The following is a 19,658-nucleotide window of genomic DNA, read 5'->3' as shown; positions in this document are numbered from 1 at the left end:
ATGATGTTTGTTGCAGATATCACCAAGCAGGCAGATAAGGAGGACCTTCCCAGCACTCTTGAAATCACTCCACGTTGGTGGCCACCTAGCCTGCTCATGAGTGGGTGTAAGTTTAAGTTGGAATGGGTCTAGGAGGAGTGCTATGGCCCAACATTGCCTGGGATCCAGAGCAGCCCAGTTGTGGATACAACAGGTCAGGTACAAATTTGCTGAATCTAAGACTATGAGTCTGTGTGCTCTTTCTCCTTATTTGACTTAGAAGAGTGATAGTTAACAACTCCTCATTCCTTAAATACATATCAATTGGTGGGATTCCTGAGACTTGCAGCTCATTCTTACCCACTTGATGTTGCTAAACTAATAGTGTTCTATTAAAAAAAGAAATGAAATAATTAACTCCAAAAAGTTAAAGTCAGTTTTGCATTTAATGAAAATTTATATTCCTTTTAAGGAAACTGAAATTAATACTTAATCCTTTATATCTGGAGAAGTAAAATTTTCTTTGCTGGGAAGAATGGTCAAAATATATGTATGTTGAATCTTAAAAACAAAGACAGACATAGAATTTTTATGGTAATATCAGTGATCCTGGAAGGTTGCCCCAAAAGAAAATAGTGCCTATAGGAATGACAGCTCCACACTCAAGGGAGGGAACTGCGTATTTCGTGGTTTACAATGTGTTCAATTACTGGGTAGATCAGTGACTCAAGGCCCTTCGCAGTGCAAAAGACTATTAGATCACTTACCAACCACCCCCGCCTCCCCATCTCACCAGTGCAAGATTCTTCTCTTTGGTATGTTCATAAGGACTCTGTTCAGTCTCGTTTTAAAGGTCTTAGGCTTGGAGGTTTTAATCACCTTCTTTAGAAGACTCTTCCCTCCTATCATAGGAAGTATGTCCTTAAGGGAAATTCACTGATACTTAACCCATATTTTACTTGTTATAATTTCCTATTACTCTAATTAATACCTTTCTCTGAGCTTTTGCTTGTGACTCACCCACCATGTATCACCTCTTCCTCTGTGGTGTTTTTCCCATTTAGATCCCTTGCATGTGGACAGTTATCCTGAGTCTCTAGTCAGTCTTAATAGTTAGGAAATGTTTAAGCCTGTAGTACTAATAAATCAGCTCAAGGTATAATTAGAGGCTTAACTCTGTGAAGAGAAGATGTAACCCATTTGTTAATAACATCACTTAGGTCTTTTGAAAACATTCCTGCCTAAAATAACTGAGTCAAATTAAGAACTAGCCTTAGACAAAATGTCAAAATAATGGCCTTCGAGGACATTAAGGAGCCCAATTCCTCTACTGAAAGTGTAGCTAAGAATGTGCTGCAGCTTTCTGCTAGTTATTCCATAGGTATGTTGACTTTCAGCTTTTCCAAAGTTGATTAAAATTCAGATAAAATTAATATGCATTGATGTGCTACAGGCTTTTGTTTAATCCTTACATTATAGTCATCTTATAGATAATTACAACACAGCCAAGAGATGTTAAGTAATGTTTACAATGCCACGTAGTAGGAAGTGACTGACCCAGGATAGATACCCAGGTCTTTTGACTCCAAATCCTGAGCTCTTAAAATGTCATTCACCTGTTTCAGAGATGATAACACTATTACTTAGTAGATCTGAGTCTCTCCACCACACCATGAGGCCTTAGCAAAATATCTGCTTCATATTTTCTGCTGTGCCATAAACCATATGGGCATTAAGAACAAACATGCTTATGGATGTATAAGAGCTATGGAATTGATATTCTCCACCTTATAGTAATCATGCCTCCTTGCTCAACCTATTTCACATTTATTCATTTTGTCTTCTTACACATATGGCTACTGCCCCCTTTTATGGACAAGGTACTCTCAAAAGTTTTCTAAAGAGACACAGTAGAAAGTGGCTAAGTTCAAAATCAAACACAAATCTCTGATTCCAAAGCCCTTCCTTCATTTGTTGAAAGTGAATGAAGGAAGCTTTACTTTGCTTCTTCATTAGGAATGGGGGGTTGGGTGGGGAAGATAACCAAAGAGCAATTGCAACATGTTTTGCAAAGTAAAATATGCTAGTGAACTGATTGTATCAACCAGCTCCATAGGAATCCTGCACATGATAAACTTTAAGACTCACTAAACCAGTTTTTCTGTTGTGTAATTCCTCCTCCTGTCACCCTCCTAAATATGCAATGTCATCTCTTATGTATTGTAACCTGATCAGTGAAAGCTAGTTTTAGTTCTATTGCTACTTGGATAAATTACATTTAAGGTTAATAATCTTTAATGAAGAGAAGATTCTCTATGATTAAATGAAATTTCAAAAGAGCATGTAACCTAATAAAACTACCTTGGCCAGGTGGTCAAGGTGATCATCAACAGTGATAAATCATGGGATTAAATTGGCACTTTATGTCTGTGGTCTTGCTTCTAAAGACTGTAACTTCCATCTTACCAACAGAAAAAATATAGAAAAAATCTCAATAGAAGGACATTTTACAAGATACCTAATATAGATATAGATATAGTTGAAACCAAAATACCTAAGTATTCTTCAAAACTGTCAAAGTCATCAAAAACCAAGGAAGTCTAAGAAATTGTCACTGTCAATAGAACCCTAAGGAGACATGAAGAGTAAGTGTAACGTGACCTCTTAGATGATATCCTGGAACAGAAAAAGTACATTGGTAAAAACTAAGAAAATATAAGTGGACCTAGAAGCAGCTCCTCGAGCTCCTGCTACCTCTGTCAGGTTCTGCCTCCTCGCCTCCACTCCAGCCTCCACCATGTCCATCAGGGTGACCCAGAAGTCCTACAAGGTGTCCACCTCCAGCCCCCGGGCCTTCAGCAGCCGCTCCTACACGAGCGGGCCCGGCTCCCGCAACAGCTCCTCCACCTTCTCCTGGGTGGGCAGCTGCGGCGGCAGCTTCCAGGGTGGTCTGAACAGCAGCATGAGTGTGGTCGGGGGCTACGGCGGGCCCGGGGCCGTACGGGGGCATCACGGCCGTCTCAGTGAACCAGAGCCTGCGGAGCCCCCTGAAGCTGGAGGTGGACCCCAACATCCAGGTGGTGCGCACCCAGGAGAAGGAGCAGATCAAGAGCTTCAACAACAAGTTTGCCTCCTTCATCGACAAGGTCGGACACCTGGAGCAGCAGAACAAAATCCTGGAGGCCAAGTGGGGCCTCCTGCAGCAGCAGAAAACGGCTCGGAGCAACATAGACAACATGTTTGAGAGCTACATCAACAGCCTCCGGAGGCAGCTGGACACCCCGGGGCAAGAGAAGCTGAAGCTGGAAGTGGAGCTTGGCAACCTGCAGGGGCTCGTGGAGGACTTCAAGAATAAATAGGAGGATGAGGTGAAATTGCGTGGAGACATGGAGAATGAATTTGTCCTCATCAAGAAGGATGTGGATGAAGCTTACATGCACAAGATGGAACTGGAGTCCCGCCTGGAAGGGCTGACCGGCGAGATCAACTCCTTAGGGCAGCTGTAGGAAGAGGAGACCCAGGAGCTGCAGTCCCAGATCTTGGACCCGTCCGCGGTGCCGTCCAGGGACAACAGCCGCTCCCTGGACCTGGGCGGCATCACCGCCGAGGTCAAGGCCAGTGCGAGGACATCGCCCACCGCAGCCGGGCGGAGGCCGAGACCATGCACCAGATCAAGTACGAGGAGCTGCAGACCTTGGCCCGGAAGCACGGGGATGACCGCCGCCGCACGAAGACTATTTCCGAGATGAACCGGAGCATCAGCCGCCTCCAGGCTGAGATCGAGGCCCTCAAACACCAGAGGGCTGCCCTGGAGCCTGCCATCGCCCACGCCGAGCCGCGCGGGGACCTGGCCATCAAGGACGCCAGTGCCAAGGTGCCGGGCCGGGCGGGAGCCGGAGGCCGCCCCGCAGCGGGACCAGCAGGACACGGCCCGGCAGCTGCGCCAGTCCCGGGAGCTCCTGAACGTCAGGCTGCCCTGGACGTCGGGACCGCCACCGCCCGCTGCCGGAGGGTGAGTCTGGGATGCAGAACGCGAGCATCCACACGAAGACCACCAGCGGCCACTCCGGGGGCCTGGCCTTGGCCTACGGGGCCTCACAAGCCCCGGCCCCAACCGCGGCCAAGCCCCTTCCAGTCCGGCTTTGGCCCTGGGTTCCTTCAGCCGCAGCAGCTCCTCCAAGTCCGTGGCTGTGAAGAAGATGGAGACTCGCGATGGGAAGGGGGTGTCTGAGTCGTCTGACGTCCTGCCCAGGTGAACAGCCAGCGCGGGCCCTCCCAGCCTCCTTGCTCTTGTGGCCCCATGAAGCCTTTGGGGGAAGGAGCTGTGCAGGGGGCCTCGCGTACGAGAGACCCGCCTAAGGCTCAGCCCCGGTCCCCAGCCCACCCTTAGGGGGAGTCTACTGCCCTGGGTACCCCTTCTTGTCCATGCCCCCAACCGAAAGCCAATTCAAGTGTCTTTTCCCAAATAAAGCCACTGCCAGTCAAAAAAAAAAAGAAAGAAAGAAAAGAAAATGTAAGTGGAGCACAGACTTTAATTAAAAATAATTGTATTGATATTGGTTCATTAATTGTGACAAATATACCATAAGAAGGTAACTTACTAATGACAGGGCAAACTAGTTGTGGATTATATGAAAATCTCCATTCTCTCCTTATAGTTTTTCTATAAATGTAAAACTGTTCTAAAAAATAAAGTTTTAAAAAAATAAAGTTTATTAGAAAAATAAAATGAAAGAGAATGTAAATAGGATTTTGCTTTGAATAAATTCCTTAAAATGTACATTCTCCTTCTCCAGTTCTTGTTTTGTTTTTATATCACAAGCACACAGAAAATAACAGCATTTTAAAAGATTCACAGGAAATGTGTTTATCATGGAAGTGTAATAAGTTTCTTTTCCCATCCTGCCATAATGAACAGAGATTAAGAAATCCAGAGCTATTTTTCTTTAGCTTCATTATTGATTGATTATGATCTTTAAAAAGTCATTTTTGTTTGTAAAATAGATACATTTTTACCTCATGGGAGGCTTATGAAGTTTAATGAAATGAAATAGTTTATAAAAAGAATTACTTTACGGCTAATGTTACAGTATCAGAGCTTTTTCAAATCAATTTTCATCCATTTCACCAAGTAATCAGAATATTTGACTTTCCTGTCAATGATGATGCCTATGATTTTATTCCTTTGTTGAATTTTCTTCACACAAATCAGCATGCACTTAAACTTTGCTTAAATACCAAGACATGTTGACACAGGCTGGGGACAGAATTGCATAGACAGTCCACACCCTGGTTCCCGCTCAGTTTTTTAAATCCAGGACACGGTATAACCCAGCAAGTCACTGTTTCATGAATCAGCCCCTCGATGTGAGGGGAAAAGTCCTTGGCAACCTGACTGTGCTGTTCTAAGGTAAGAGAAGTGATTGCCTAGGGAGAAGACATCAAGGCCACCACATGTACAGACTTGCTCTGCCCAGGATGTAGGGAATTTTACTTTGCTTGGAATGAGCCCCAGAATTCAGAATTAAGCTAACTACAGTTTGCTTTTCTAATATCCTAAAAATAAGATCCAAGATGTTGTCCTTCACTATCTGTGCTTGCTTCGCCTCTGCTCACCATCCCTGAACCCTTGGAGTTGACACACTATTCCTTGATCTTGTCAGGTAATGTGAAACAGAGTGAGGCAATCAGCTATTCAATTTAGTCACAGGTGTGAGTGTAGAAACAACCCACATGTAATCAGAAGTCACAAGACAGAAAAGGTGACTGCAGGTTCTGAAAAGAGACCTGATTAGGTCTATACTAGAAACTAGGCAGCCAGGGTGGGGTATGGTCATCACTTCTGTGGTGTCTGTTGTTCTTATGGTTTGTGCTATCATTGCCTAATTCAAGAGAATCTCACCTGGTAGGACCAACAGGAGACAGGCAGGCTATTCTTCTGTGGAACCTGCTGGGTCCAGTCTCTGGCCTAAGGTAATTTCCAACTGCTCCTTTTCTTCACTCATGTAGGTCCCTGGAACTCAGGGTGATTAAAGCTTATGACTCATGGTAGCTACTGACAAGAATTTTATGAAACATAAATTCACTACATGACTTTAAAGTTGTAAGACTTGAATTCCATAGCTTGCATTCCTTTTCTGTTTGATACTATGCCACTGCATCTATCCCTATAGATCCCTGTTTCTTCTCATCTCCAAGATTGGCTATGAGTGGATCATGTACTCTCTAGTACTTTCTTCTTAAGTGTATGGACATGCACACCATTTCTGCTTTATAGATTTAAGTACTATACAGGAATGAGGACACCAGAAAGGAATGTAATAAGCATGGAGGAAGTTGTAAAAACTATTATAGCAAAGTCTTCCAGTCATAGTCCCTAGTCTGAAGTTGTGAGATAACACCCTTTGGTTTTTAGTTCTTGTTGATAAGAATGAAGTTCACAAGATACAATAAGGAAAAATGTTAATTGGATTCTTATTTGGGGGTAATGTTTCTTTTTCAAGAACTTTCAGCTGAATGTTACCAAATTCAGTGGGCATTTTTCATAGAAATAGGTATTTAAAGAATTACTCTTCCCTTAAACATACTGAGATACTTACATTACTTTATCATATTCTACTCAGCAATGTTACTTGGACTCAATGCTAGTCTAGGATTTTTTCCTCAGTCCATAGATCCAGAACCTCATCTAACAGTTTGGCTTATGTTCCATAAAGTCACTAGAAATCTTTATTAATTTATAATGCAAAGTATTTACACTAAGACATTTTTTTTCTCCAGATATTGGCCTCAGAAATGAACCAAAAACAGACATAGGCTTAAGATTATGGAGGCAAGGAACAAAGCAAAGAGAAATGTTTTCAAGCTAAAAGAGCTTGATGAAACCTCCCCTTACAATTATGGCACCACGGACTTCTATCTGCCCAGGAGCCTAAATATTCCTGTCACTCATCTGAGAGCCCTTAGTTTACGGACACGCCAAAAAATTCTTACTTTATAATTTTCATTTTTCTGGGTGCCACATGCACCCACACCTTTATAATTCTGTATCTTCACCCTCACTGCAAACCGCTTATGACTTTTGGACAATGTGTTTTATGTTTCATTTAGCTGACTTCCTATGGACAAGAAGTATCTATGTATATCAATTGCTGTCAGTCTCACAATTGGACTTGCCTTTTTTTTCTCCTTTCTAAATTTTTTTCCCTAGCATTCATCTTATTTAGGTCTATTTTGTACATCTAATTACTACAATTGCATATAGCAGTAACTCACCATATTTCAAATTTGTAATCAGTTAAATAAGTACTATAAGCACAAACAAGAGTGAAATGTTATTATAAAATCACAAAGGGGAATCATATAGGAAAACATTCCTTTGTTTCTCATCCTATATGTGTGAATAGGAGAATTAATATAGGTTGACATAATGGTAGGGATGTGGGTACTTTAATACATAAGAGTGAATGAAGGAGTCCAATTGAACAAGCCTATCTTATGGTCAGTCATTACTGACTTGAAATTTTAACTCAGAGGACATTTGTTTTGTTCTAAATACAGTGTTTACAAAGTTTTGATAAGATAGTAGGGAAGCACCCAGAGAGGAAAAATAGTATTGTAATTAATATTAATAAAAATACTTAATGCAACCTTTGAAGTATTTTTAACTAAAATTTAAAAGGATCCTATGATCAACAAATGGTGCTGGGATAACTAGATATCTATATGGAAAAGGATAAAATTGGGCCCTTTTTTCACACCATATACAAAAATAACTGAAAATGGATCATTGACCTAAATCTTTCATGACCTTGGATTAAGCAATGGTTTCTAGATGTGACCTAAAAGCACAAGTGATAAAAAAACAAATAAATTGGATTTCATCAAGATTAAAGACTTTTTAATGGTAACTATGTGAGGAAATGATATATTATTCAGTTTAATTGTAGTAATCATTTCACAGTGTATATGTATACCAAATCATCAAGTTGTACACTTAAATATATATAGTTTCTACTTTTAAAATATATAAATTACAAGGTTAAAAACTTTTTGCTTCAATGGACACCATCACAGAAAGTGAAAAGACAACCCACATGGAAGAAACTGTAAATCATATATATCTAATAAGGAACATGTACCTAGAATACATACAGAATTCTTATACCACAACAATAAAAAGACAACCCAATTTAAAAATGGGCAAAGGACTGAATAGACATTTCTCCAAAGAAGATAGACAAATGTCCAATAAGCACTTGAAAAAATGAACAACATCATTAGTCATTAGAAAAATGCAAAACAAAGCCATAATGAGACACTACTTCACACCTAGGATGGCTATAATCAAAATGACAGGCAATGGCAAGTATTGGCAAGGTCATGGAAAAAATGGAGCCCTCACACATTGCCAGTGGTAATGTAAAAGGGTACAATGCTTTGGAACCAAAGTTTGTTTTGATAGTTCTTCCAAAAAGTTAGATATAGAATTACCATATGAGTCGGCAATTCTACCCCTACTTGATCCACTCCTAGTTATAACATATGAAAAAATAAAAACAAATACACACAAATTCTAATAGCCAAAAAGTAGAACAACCCAAATGTGCATCAATTGATGAATGAATGGATAAACAAAATCTGGTGCATCCATACGGTTTTATATTATTTGACCATAAAATGAAGTACTGATTCATGTTATAACATGGATAAACCTTGAAATCATTATGGTAAGGGGAAGAAATCAGACACAAAAGACCATATATTATATGACTTCATTTGCATGAAATGTCCAGAGTAGGCAAATACATAGAGAAGGAAAGTCGATTAGTGATTGCCAGGGCCTGGGGGAGAGGAAAAACAGAATAAGTGCTAACAGGTATTGGGTTTCCTTTTCAGAGTGATGGAAATATTTTGGAATTAGATAGCAATGATTGTTGCAGAACTGTACATATACTAAAACTCTGGAGTTATACTCTTCAAAATGGCAAATTTTCTGATTTGTGAAGTAGGTATGTGAAATATCCACAGTTTAAGATAAAGAAACTACGGTTCAAAAAGGCTGAGGACTTTATTGACATTGGGGGTTGGTGGTAGAAGTGCATTGAATTAGGCTAATGGTTCTCAAAATGTGGTTTGCAAATCAGTAGCATCAGCTTCACCTGGAAACTTGTTAGGTATGAACATTCTTAGGTTAAACCTCAGATCAAAAGAGTCAGGGCTTCTGGAGAGAGAGCTCAGTATTCTGTGTTTTAACAAGTTCTGCAGGTGATTTCGAGGAACACTCAGGTGTGAGAGTCACTGGGTTAGTTACAGCTTTAAAGCTTTACTGCTCCCCTGGTCACTAGATATGTAGTCTTTGGTAAGTTTCTTGACCTTTTGGTACTTCAAATTATTCATCTAGAGAAATCATTCCTCATAGAGTTATTATGAGGATTAAATGTTTTAATACAACTAATTTGCTTGGAATAGAGTTTGTCACTCAATGAGCTGAGTACTCAATAAGAATCAGCTATTTTTATGCAATAGTTCTGAGCTGATACAGGGAACAAATACAGATTCCCCCACTTGGAGAAATCGAGCCACAGATAGAAGTTTAAATTTTCTAGTAGCCACATATAAAAAGTAAAAATAAATAAAATATTTTATTTAACCCAATGTGTTAAAAATATTAGCATTTCAACATATCATCAACATAAAAAATGTTTAGTTTGCATTCTCTTTTTCAAACTGGGCCATCAAAATCCAGTGTATTTTATATTTAGAACTCATCTCGATTTGGACTAGCCATATATCAATTGCCAGTAGTCACCCGTGGCTGGTGGCTGGTGTATTGGACAACAAAGGTCTTACTCAAATGCTGTGCTCTTTTCCTTATCTAAAGTTCCTAAGGGAATGACCAGATGGGGACAAGTCGTGAAGCATCCTTTCCTGACATATCCCACCTTAAAAGGTGATACTGGGGGGCAGCCCCGGTGGCTCAGCGGTTTAGCGCCACCTTCAGTCCAGGGTGTGATCCTGGAGACTCGGGATCGAGTCCCACGTCGGGGTCCCTGCATGGACCCTGCTTCTCCCTCTGCCTCTCTCTCTCTCTCTCTCTCTCTCTCTCTCTCTCTCTCTGTGTGTGTGTGTGTGTCTCTCATGAGTAAATAAATAAAATCTTAAAAAAAAAAAGGTGATACTGGGTTGCAGATGAGCCTCCAACATATGTTCTCAATTGCAGATTGTTACACAAGGATGACCTGGTGAACTGCCTGAGAAGAATCTTAATGGAGTAACATAGTAGACTGCGGGCTTTCCTGTATTGTAATTGTACTCTTTTGTATCCATAGGGTCTAGAAAACTTGCCAGGCACACAGCAGGAACTCAGCACAATTTTTTCAATTAATGAATGAACAGTGAGAGGGCTTTTCTAGCTTAATTTTTAATTTTATTACAATTTTTTTTCAAATATCTGAAAACGTTTAATAATTCCTTTTATAATGTCTCTACTTCTCATAAACAGACCTATTTTTTTCTAAACCGATTTCTTAATGTTTCTCCTTACATTTAAATATTCATCAAGCCCCTAATAAAGACTAAGTTTCAACAGCATGAGCCAATTCGAGCCCCTAATAAAGACTAAGTTTCAAGAGCATGAGCCCATAATAGAATTGCTGATATCAGGATTTTATTTTCTGTGACAGAAGACATATTTCATATATGTGCGAATATAATACAAAGATCACAAATACAATTTTGTTTGGATTTTTTATTGCTGATCTAAGAATAAATGCAAGCAAATATCCAAAATTTCAATGCTGATGAGTCTTCCTCATTCTCAGTAGCAGTAACTATAGGACATATTTTTACATTAAAGGCCCACATCCCTGGATAATGCTGACATGAGTAAAGCTTATAGACTGAAGTAATCTGCAGAAACACTGTTGACATGTGGGTGGAGTGGTTTCCCAGGAAAGTTGCTACCTGGCATAAATTAGTTTCTCACTGAGTTTCTAGAATCCTAGATGCAAAATGTGGGTAGTTAACTCAAATGGAGTAAAAGACAAGATCCTAATGACCACCTAGAAGGCTTCCTTGACTCACTCCATACTTTTCCTTATGCTCATTCCTCTCCAACCACACTAGTCTCCCTCTTCTTCCTCAGACACACCAGATTTGCTCCAACCTTCCTGCTATATGCTGAATGTTCTTTCCCCAAATCCACCTGGCTACCTCCTTTCACTTCCAGTCTTGCTCAGGTGTCTCTCCTCCTTGAGTTCTTCCCTGGTTGCACTATTAAATAGTCATTTGCCCAGATTCCACCCCCTACTTTTTACCCCACTTAGCACTTACCACCCCTTAGCTTATATCATCCCGTGCTGTTTATTGCTCCTCATAGTAGAATGTGAGTATCACAATAATAGAGGTCTTGTCTGTTTTGTTCACTGAAGTACCCTATCCTAGAGTAGTGGCTGGTGTATAGCAGGCACTCCATAAATCCTTGTTGAATGAGTAGTTCACTCAGAGACCAGATTCTTTAATAGATTTCTTTCTCTTTTCACTTTTTAAGCCTGCTCTAGTATTAAGATCAGCTGGGAGTTTTTGCAAGCCTAACTGAGAAGTTGAACTCTCCCAACCTTTTGGTTGGGTTTGCTCACTGAAGGGTCCTGTCTCTGGAATTCATTTCTCTGGGCAGGTTGCCAGAATCTGAATTTATTGTCTTTGGTATATGATGCAAGATTTAGGGTTTTTGTTTTTCTTTTTTGGAGGGGCGTGTTTCAATTTTGGCTAACTTTATTGTTTTGTCTGGGATTTTATTCTTGTGTGAGTTTTGTTTGTCTGGGTTGATCAAGCAATTTAGCAACTATTCTTCACAGAGCTATGGAATACAAGAAATTAGAGCTGGAAAAGACCTCATGGTTGATCCAGTCCATCCCCCTTGCCATTGAAGTCTTGCTCTCCATAATACAATGTCCACGGCTTTGTTCAATGAGGTTTTAAATGTCCTCAGAGATTCCTTTAGGCGCCCACTCAACTAACTTAATACTCTCAGCAACTAACACAAATTCCCAGTGTAGCTCTAAACTCTCCCTTTTATATTTTCATTTGATTTCTATTTGTAGTCCAAGGTAGCAAGACTTTTATGGGATTTTACATCTTTCAAGAAGTGTGGACTAAAAAAAAAAAAAAAAAAAAAAGAAGTGTGGACTGATATTTCTTCTCTTAACAGTTCTTTAGCCAAACTATACATGTGTTCCTACCTTTCTTTATTCTCTTCAATTTTGGTTTTGCTTAGTGAATTCTTTCAAACCCCTCACCTTGATTTTTAGTATTGTGTAGTTTCACTAGTAATCCATTGAATGGCTGTAAGACAACGCTTTTCCTTCTGAAATCTTAAGACAAAGCACTGCCATCTACTATTGAAATTGCAAATATATCATATTTGCTGCCATAATCAAGCTAGGCTGTTTTTATTTTATTCATTAGAATATTAAACAAGTTCTGTACAATGCTCTTCTTACCTTGACTTTAAAATTTTGATAGTAATTGTGTAATACCAGACATCTCACTTAAGTCCTTGGTACTTTTGTTTTTATATCTGCAAAAGGAGAAAATATCGGCTTCAGCCTCCTTTGCTATAATCTTATGAAAATAAAGATGTTATTTTAGGACTAGAAAGAGATCTTTCAGAGATAAAAAAACTTTCACTTCCTAGCTTTCAGACAGAATCACATAGGATAAATTATTTTCAATAACATGAAGTTCAAATGGCACTTTTTTTTTTCTGGTTTATAATAACTTATGCTGAATCAGTGCAACTCAAATTAATTGTACTAAATTTTAAAAATTCCCAAATGCCATGGGCTGATTTTTGTAAGATATAAAATCACAGGATTGGATGAAATGGCAATGTCAAAGTGCTTTAAGAGTCACTGTTTGTATTTATCTTTTCCCAGATAGGCACTGATCCATGGACCCTATTTTGAGTACCCCTAATGACCATTTTCCTCACTTTATATATATTTCTCTTCTGAAGATTAACATAATACTTGCTTTTACTTATCAGCTTGCTTTCAGCTTCACTTGAAAATCAACTTTTAAAAAACAGAAGAGTCAATCAATTAATCATTTTCCCAAAACATTTGGTTACATGTTTCCCACTTATTTATCTTCCCTTTTTTAAAAGTGTAATAATCTCTAATTTATTTCATAAAATCAAATCTGAATGAAAAATAATTTTATGAAAGAAAAAAAAAACAATTTCTTGGAGTTTATACCAAGTCAGTACCTTACAGGATAGTCTCTTGATCACACAATGCCAGCAGCTTGACTTCTCAAACTGTTTCTAGTCTCTAGCAATCCTGACCAAGTCTAGGGCAATACTGTGAACAGCAGAAATCCACCAATCCAAGAAGGTAAAAAACACTCGCTTATTCCACCCTGCCTGGCACTCTGCCATCAACCTGCACTTTTTGGATTTAAGACACAGATTATATGTCAGCAATAACTGGAGTAGCTATTACATAAGCTGGTTATGGGATGCCATGTGCTTTCAACCGGCATCTTTTATAGTTTGGGCATTACGAAAATTTAGTTTTAGCACTCTTTTCTGAAATAAGCTTCTCTTATTTTTAGTGGGTTTTAATTACTTTGAGAGGGATTAAATAAAAATATACTGAAATATCATTTCTCCAGGGAATTAAAAAAATAAAGTTTATGGGAAAACATGAAATGTGAGGAAATATTAAATATAGTAAACTGCACAAATGTAATACATAAGTTACACCTTGGGCTTTTTATGATCTAAAAATCTATTCCAAGAAAAAGAAAAAAATGAAACTTGAAGACTTATGAGCTTGTTTCAAAAAATACTAAAAATAAGTTCCAGCTGGTGTGAGAACACGGTAAAGGTATAACATTGTACCAGGGTAAATAATAGCACAGGATGGGTGAGGCATTGGCAGGGGGAAACTTTAAATGCAGAACATTTTATACTGCTTTTTAAAGGGATTTTTACAAAAGTAAGAAAACATATATACACACATCAATAGCAGAGAAAATGTATTGAAACAATATATCAGATGATGTTTTCTTTACACAATTTTCCAAGAGCAAGCACATAGCTAGTGTGGATTAATCACTAATGAATTAACAGATTATTAGCTCCTAAAGCTAGTTATTTTATTTTCTAATGTTTCAATGTGCCAGATGTTTCATAAAAATAGTTTTTACTATTTAAAATGATTTATGAAGCTAGAATGCCCAACTTTTATTTCTGTGTTAAAATTTAAGAGTTAAAAACGTTAACAAACAGAATTTGCAGTTCAGTTAGCAGTCACTGAATGTAAAAAGAGTTCTTAAAATGCTCCTCTTCAAAGCCATTCTTGTTCCCATAGAAACCAATGTGAGATCCTGGAAAACAAGGTAAGTTCTAAAATAATCACCATTATAAATACCCATTATATAAATGTAAATACAGGCAATTGAAATGATTTAGATGATTTTGAAATTGCATATCATTTCCCAAACCATAATGATTCCTTCAGAGTGGTTCTTGTCTGTCATATAAATACAGCATTTACAAAATTTTTAAAATTCTTATGATTTACTTGTGAGACCATAATCGCCTTTTCAAACAAGTCTTGGGCATGCAAATATCGATTTTTGAACATGTATTTTGGTGCAAGATGGGTATTTTGGCTGAGCTTTTCCTTTGTGGTAGATTAAGTACTTATTATTACTAGTCTTTGGATTTTATATAACCATTTCTTTATTCATTATTAATTGTTCTACAATGAGATTTAGATATTTTAGAGTTATTTTACAACTATAATTTTTCACATTTTTATTTATGCAAGCATTTGTCATATTAAAAGAACCAAGAAATCTCCTTTTATTGGGATTGTAATTCTTTCCAAAGTCCAGAACCAATCATTGGATATAGAGTACTCATAATGTTAATGAACATGGTAGTGTGCCTTGTTCACAGATATACATGCCTCTAAGAGATAAGCCTCCTAAAGTTTAAGAAGCAAGGGCATTTCAGAGGTCAAATTCCAATAGCAGGAAGGAAGCATTTTAATTTTGCCTAATTGATGAAGGAGTTCTGGACACGCCATCCCAAAACATGCCACTTTGGCATAGTGATTATTTTGAGGTGAAAGCACTTGAAAAACAACAGATACAAGAGAGGCTTTCTCTGAACTTCCCATTTCTGCCTAAAGACTGGGCCTTCAGGGGATCCCTGGGTGGCGCAGCGGTTTAGCGCCTGCCTTTGGCCCAGGGCGCGATCCTGGAGACCCGGGATCGAATCCCACGTCAGGCTCCCGGTGCATGGAGCCTGCTTCTCCCTCTGCCTGTGTCTCTGCCTCTCTCTCTCTCTCTCTGTGACTATCATAAAAAAAAAAAAAAAAAAGACTGGGCCTTCAAAAGGAATTCAATGGTCTTTAAATCCCCTTCCTGGGATTGGCTCCTCCCACTGGGAGGGGTCTAGAAGTCAACTCCACACCCAGACAAACTTTGTCAAAACTTATCCTATCTTATCTTCCACCTATTCTTCTAACGGCCCATTCATCTTTCCTAAAATAATTTATTCTCTCCTAAATTGCCTATATGCCCTCCTTCCTCTGTTAAAGATGGCATATAAGCTCTCAAAATCTCACCACTTTTTTTGGCATTTACTTTTTTTTCCCTGCGATGTCCTGGTGGGCATGATATTAGAAATTAATAACTTTGTTTCCCTTTTCCTGTTAATCTGCCTGTTGTCAATTTATTTTATAGACCCAGTTATTGAACTGAGGAGAACAAAGGGAAAGTCTTTTCTACCCTACACTGTTAAGGGAGTTACAAGTTATAGACTAGTCATACAGTATTGTTAATTTGATCTATGTTCAGAAAGTCAGGTATTTTGTTTTCCATTTCATCTAAAGTTTTGCTTCTTAAAATGTAATCTAGATCAGCAATATGAAAGCTTATTAAAAATGTAGAATTTCAGGCCCTAGGTAGATTACCTGATTCAGAAGCTGCATTTTAACAAGATCACCAGGGTTGAATGCATATTAAAGTTTAGAAACAAAGCCAGTCTCAACTATTTGCTCCAAGCAAATTATAGCTTTATTCCAGGTAGACTGATGGAAGCTAAAAAACACACTAGGATGTAAACTTTAAGAGGGGACGGACTGTGTTTGCAATTGGCATCTGCACATCATGTGGTTTAGAGCAAAATCCATAAACAATGTTAGATAATTTTGAGAAAAGAGAAAGAAAAATATCCCTTTATTTCAAGAATGACATATTTTCAAATTTTATGTCTTTAGAAGAAAATGTTTATATTTCATTTTGTTTTTATCCCCACAAGGCAAACATACATCATACCCCAAAATCAACTTAATATGGAAGATTTAAATGTAACACCTGAAGTTGCAAAACTCCTAGAAGAAAACAGGCAAGAGCTTCATGACATTGGTCTAGGCAGTAATTTCTTGCATATGACACCAAAAGCACAACCCATAAAAGCAAAAATAGACAAGTGGGACTATATCAAACTAAAAAATGCTGCACAGCAAAAAAAATTAATCCACAGAGTGAAAAGACAACTTACAGAATGGGAGAAAATATGTGCAAATTATATGTAACTAATAAGGAGTTAATCTCCAAAATATACATGGAACTTCTACAATTCAATAGTAAAAAACCAAATAACCCAACTAAAACATGGGCAAAGGGGGAGGGGTGCCTGGGTGGCTCAGGCAGTTAAGCCTCTGACTCTTGATTTTGGCTCAGGTCATGATCTGAGGGTCTTGAAACTGAGCTCCCCACTATGGGGGCTTTACACTAGGTGTGGATCCTGCTTAAGATTCTCTCCTCCGTCCCTCCCCCAAACTCATGAGTGTACACACTCTCTTTCAAAATGGGCAAAGGACTTCAATAGATATTTCTCCAAATAAAACATACCAATGACCAGTAGGTATGTGAAAAAATACTCAACATTATGAATCATCAAGGAAATGCAAATAAAAACCACAATGAGATATCACCACCTCATATCTACCTGTCAGGAGGCCTATAATAGTAGGAATAATAATAATATTAATAAAAAGGTAACATGTATTGACAAGGATGTGCAGAAACTATAACCCTTAAATACTGTTTTGGGGAATGTAAAATGGTGTACCTACTATAGAAAATAGTATATAGATTTCTCCAAAAATTCCAAATAGAACTACTAAATGATCTAGAATTTCCCCTTCTGGGAATTTATTCAAAAGAACTAAAATCAGGATCTCAAAAAAATATCTGCACTCCCATGTTTATTGCAGCATTGTTCACAACAGCCAAGATACAAAAATAACCTAAATTTCCATTGACTGATAAAAGGATGGAATATTACTCAGCCTTAAAAAAAAAGGGAAACTCTGCCATATTCAACAACATGGATGAACCTGGAGGACATTATGATAAATAAGATAAGCCAGTCACAGAAGAACAAATATTGCATGATTCCACTTATATGACATCTACAATACTCAAATTCATAAAACCAGAAAATAAAATGGTGATTGCCAGGGGCTGGGAGAAGAGGGAAATGGAAAATTGCTGTTCGATGGGTATAGAGTTTCAGTTATACAAAATGGGTAAGTTTTAGAGATCTGCAGTACAGCATCATGCCTTTAGTTAACAATATAATGCATTAAAAAATGTAAGAGGGTAGGTATATTAAGCGCTCTTACCACAATACATTTTTAAAAAAATAGATCACAGCAGGATTTAGAGCTAGCTGCAGGTGTTCAGAGTCTGATCTCACAGACTTTTCTTAAAGACCTTCAAGATCTTTTTTAGGGGAGAAAGAATAAATTTTAAACGCCCAGAAATAATGAAAATTTGAACATGGACTATGTATTTATATGAAATAGAAGATGTTCTATAAAAGATATCCCAAAGTTGACTTTCTAAATCTCATCCTTTCTATATTTCCCCTGCTCTATTTCCATTGCTGCAAATTGCATATGATTTAGTTTTCCTCACCCTTTTAAATTTCCATTTTCTCCTAACAGAGTTACACCTACATTTATCACAATATATGTGAAATTTTGATGATGATGTTGGTAACTGCCTAAATGTTGTGTCCTGGTAGGGAGGGGAGGGTCCTGAAGGTGTGCTTACAGATTTAATTTCATCTAGCACCCGTCCTTTGGAGACTCAGAGAGAAGCTCCAGCAAATGGTTGTGTTCTGGAGGTTAGAAAGATATGGCACAGCAAACATTCAGTACTTCTTTTTATTTTTAAAGATTTTTTTTCATTTATTCATTTGAGACAAAGAGATAGAGCAAGAGCAGGAGGAGAGGCAGAGGGAGAGGGAGAAGCAAACTCCCTGCTGAGCCAGGAGCCTGGGGTGGGGCTTGATCCTAGGATGGGGAGATTGCAACCTGAGCTGAAGGCAGATGCTTAACTATCTGAGCCACCCAGGTGCCCCCCCCCCGCCATTGAGTACTTCTTGACGACAAATATGGATGCTGTTGGAATTAATTATTTTCTCTAACCTCAAGGAGTTCTATGAATTGCTAGAGAGTATGAATCAACATTATCATTCTCTTTCTACTTCAAACTATTTATTGCCTATTCACCATATGCCAGGCATCCTTCTGAGTGTTTTATATGAAATAGTTCATTTAATTCATTTAATCCTTCCAACAGCTTTGTGGAGAAGGTAACTGATTACTCCTACTTCAGAGATGAGTAAACTGAGGCCCAAGAGGGAAAGTAATTTTCTAGGGCCCCTCAGCTGGTAAGTAGCAGAGTCAAGTAGAGTGACTGTGGAGCCAAAGCTTTTTACACACCCTGAAAGGACATCCTAGAGACTTGATGTGTGGACCTGTCTTCTCAGTTCTTCATGGCTGGCTAATTAGCTGTACCTTCCTGAGGTTAAAATGAGTGACTTTGAAATCAGTCCTTCCTCCAGATATTAGCCATTTAGCAGTCCCTTACCATTTCTTCCCGGATAGAGACAGATACAGAAAGGTCAATCTTGTAGAATCCATTCTGCCTACTTATTGAATGGTCACTCTACAGCAAACTTAAGGATTCAGGTATTTGTGTCATAACTAAAACTATATAGATCCCAAATGGGATATAGAGGGAAAAAAAGATTTGCTAGAGACAAACTGAATCATCAACTATAAAATCTGCTGCTAGCTTGACTTCTTGTGAAGTTAAATATAATCAACCAATTGCAGATATGATATGTAGGTAAAGGCATAGTTTTGATTTCAATGCTTCTCTCTAAGTATTATAAGGGCCATATCATTATTTTCTAAAGTTTTTATCTAATTGAGGTTCCCAAATTCTGGTCCAAATGTGTGCTATATTTACTTGCTCTATTCTCTTTACACGCATACACTGTGTTCATTTCTCAGATAATTTCCTTTTAAAATAGAAATTCAAGTGTATTACTATGTACCAATGTGATTTATCTGATTACATGTCTCTGAGTGGAATCTGAACTCCTGGAAGAGAAGGACTTCGTGCATACATGCTTGATCTCCAATACAGCGCCTCATGGGTGGTATGAACAGATACTGTAACTAATGTTATTGAATGAAGGAATAGGATTTGAATAGATAAACATGTATCAAAATTTATAACGCCCAATTATATATTATATTACATAATATCCATCTATAATATTACATACACGTGCG

The 19,658-nt window shown here is 38.2% G+C and overlaps 1 pseudogene; it reads left to right on the top strand.

Annotated features, from left to right (window-relative positions):
* The first annotated feature begins 2,737 nt into the window (after positions 1 to 2,737).
* LOC121474895 lies at positions 2,738 to 4,235 on the top strand (annotated as a pseudogene).
* The last annotated feature ends 15,423 nt before the right edge of the window (positions 4,236 to 19,658 follow it).

Source organism: Vulpes lagopus, chromosome 13, assembly GCF_018345385.1.
Source record: "Vulpes lagopus strain Blue_001 chromosome 13, ASM1834538v1, whole genome shotgun sequence".
Classification (NCBI taxonomy): domain Eukaryota; kingdom Metazoa; phylum Chordata; class Mammalia; order Carnivora; family Canidae; genus Vulpes; species Vulpes lagopus.
Note: the sequence above shows the minus strand (reverse complement) of the source record. Positions and strands in the feature narration are given on the sequence as shown.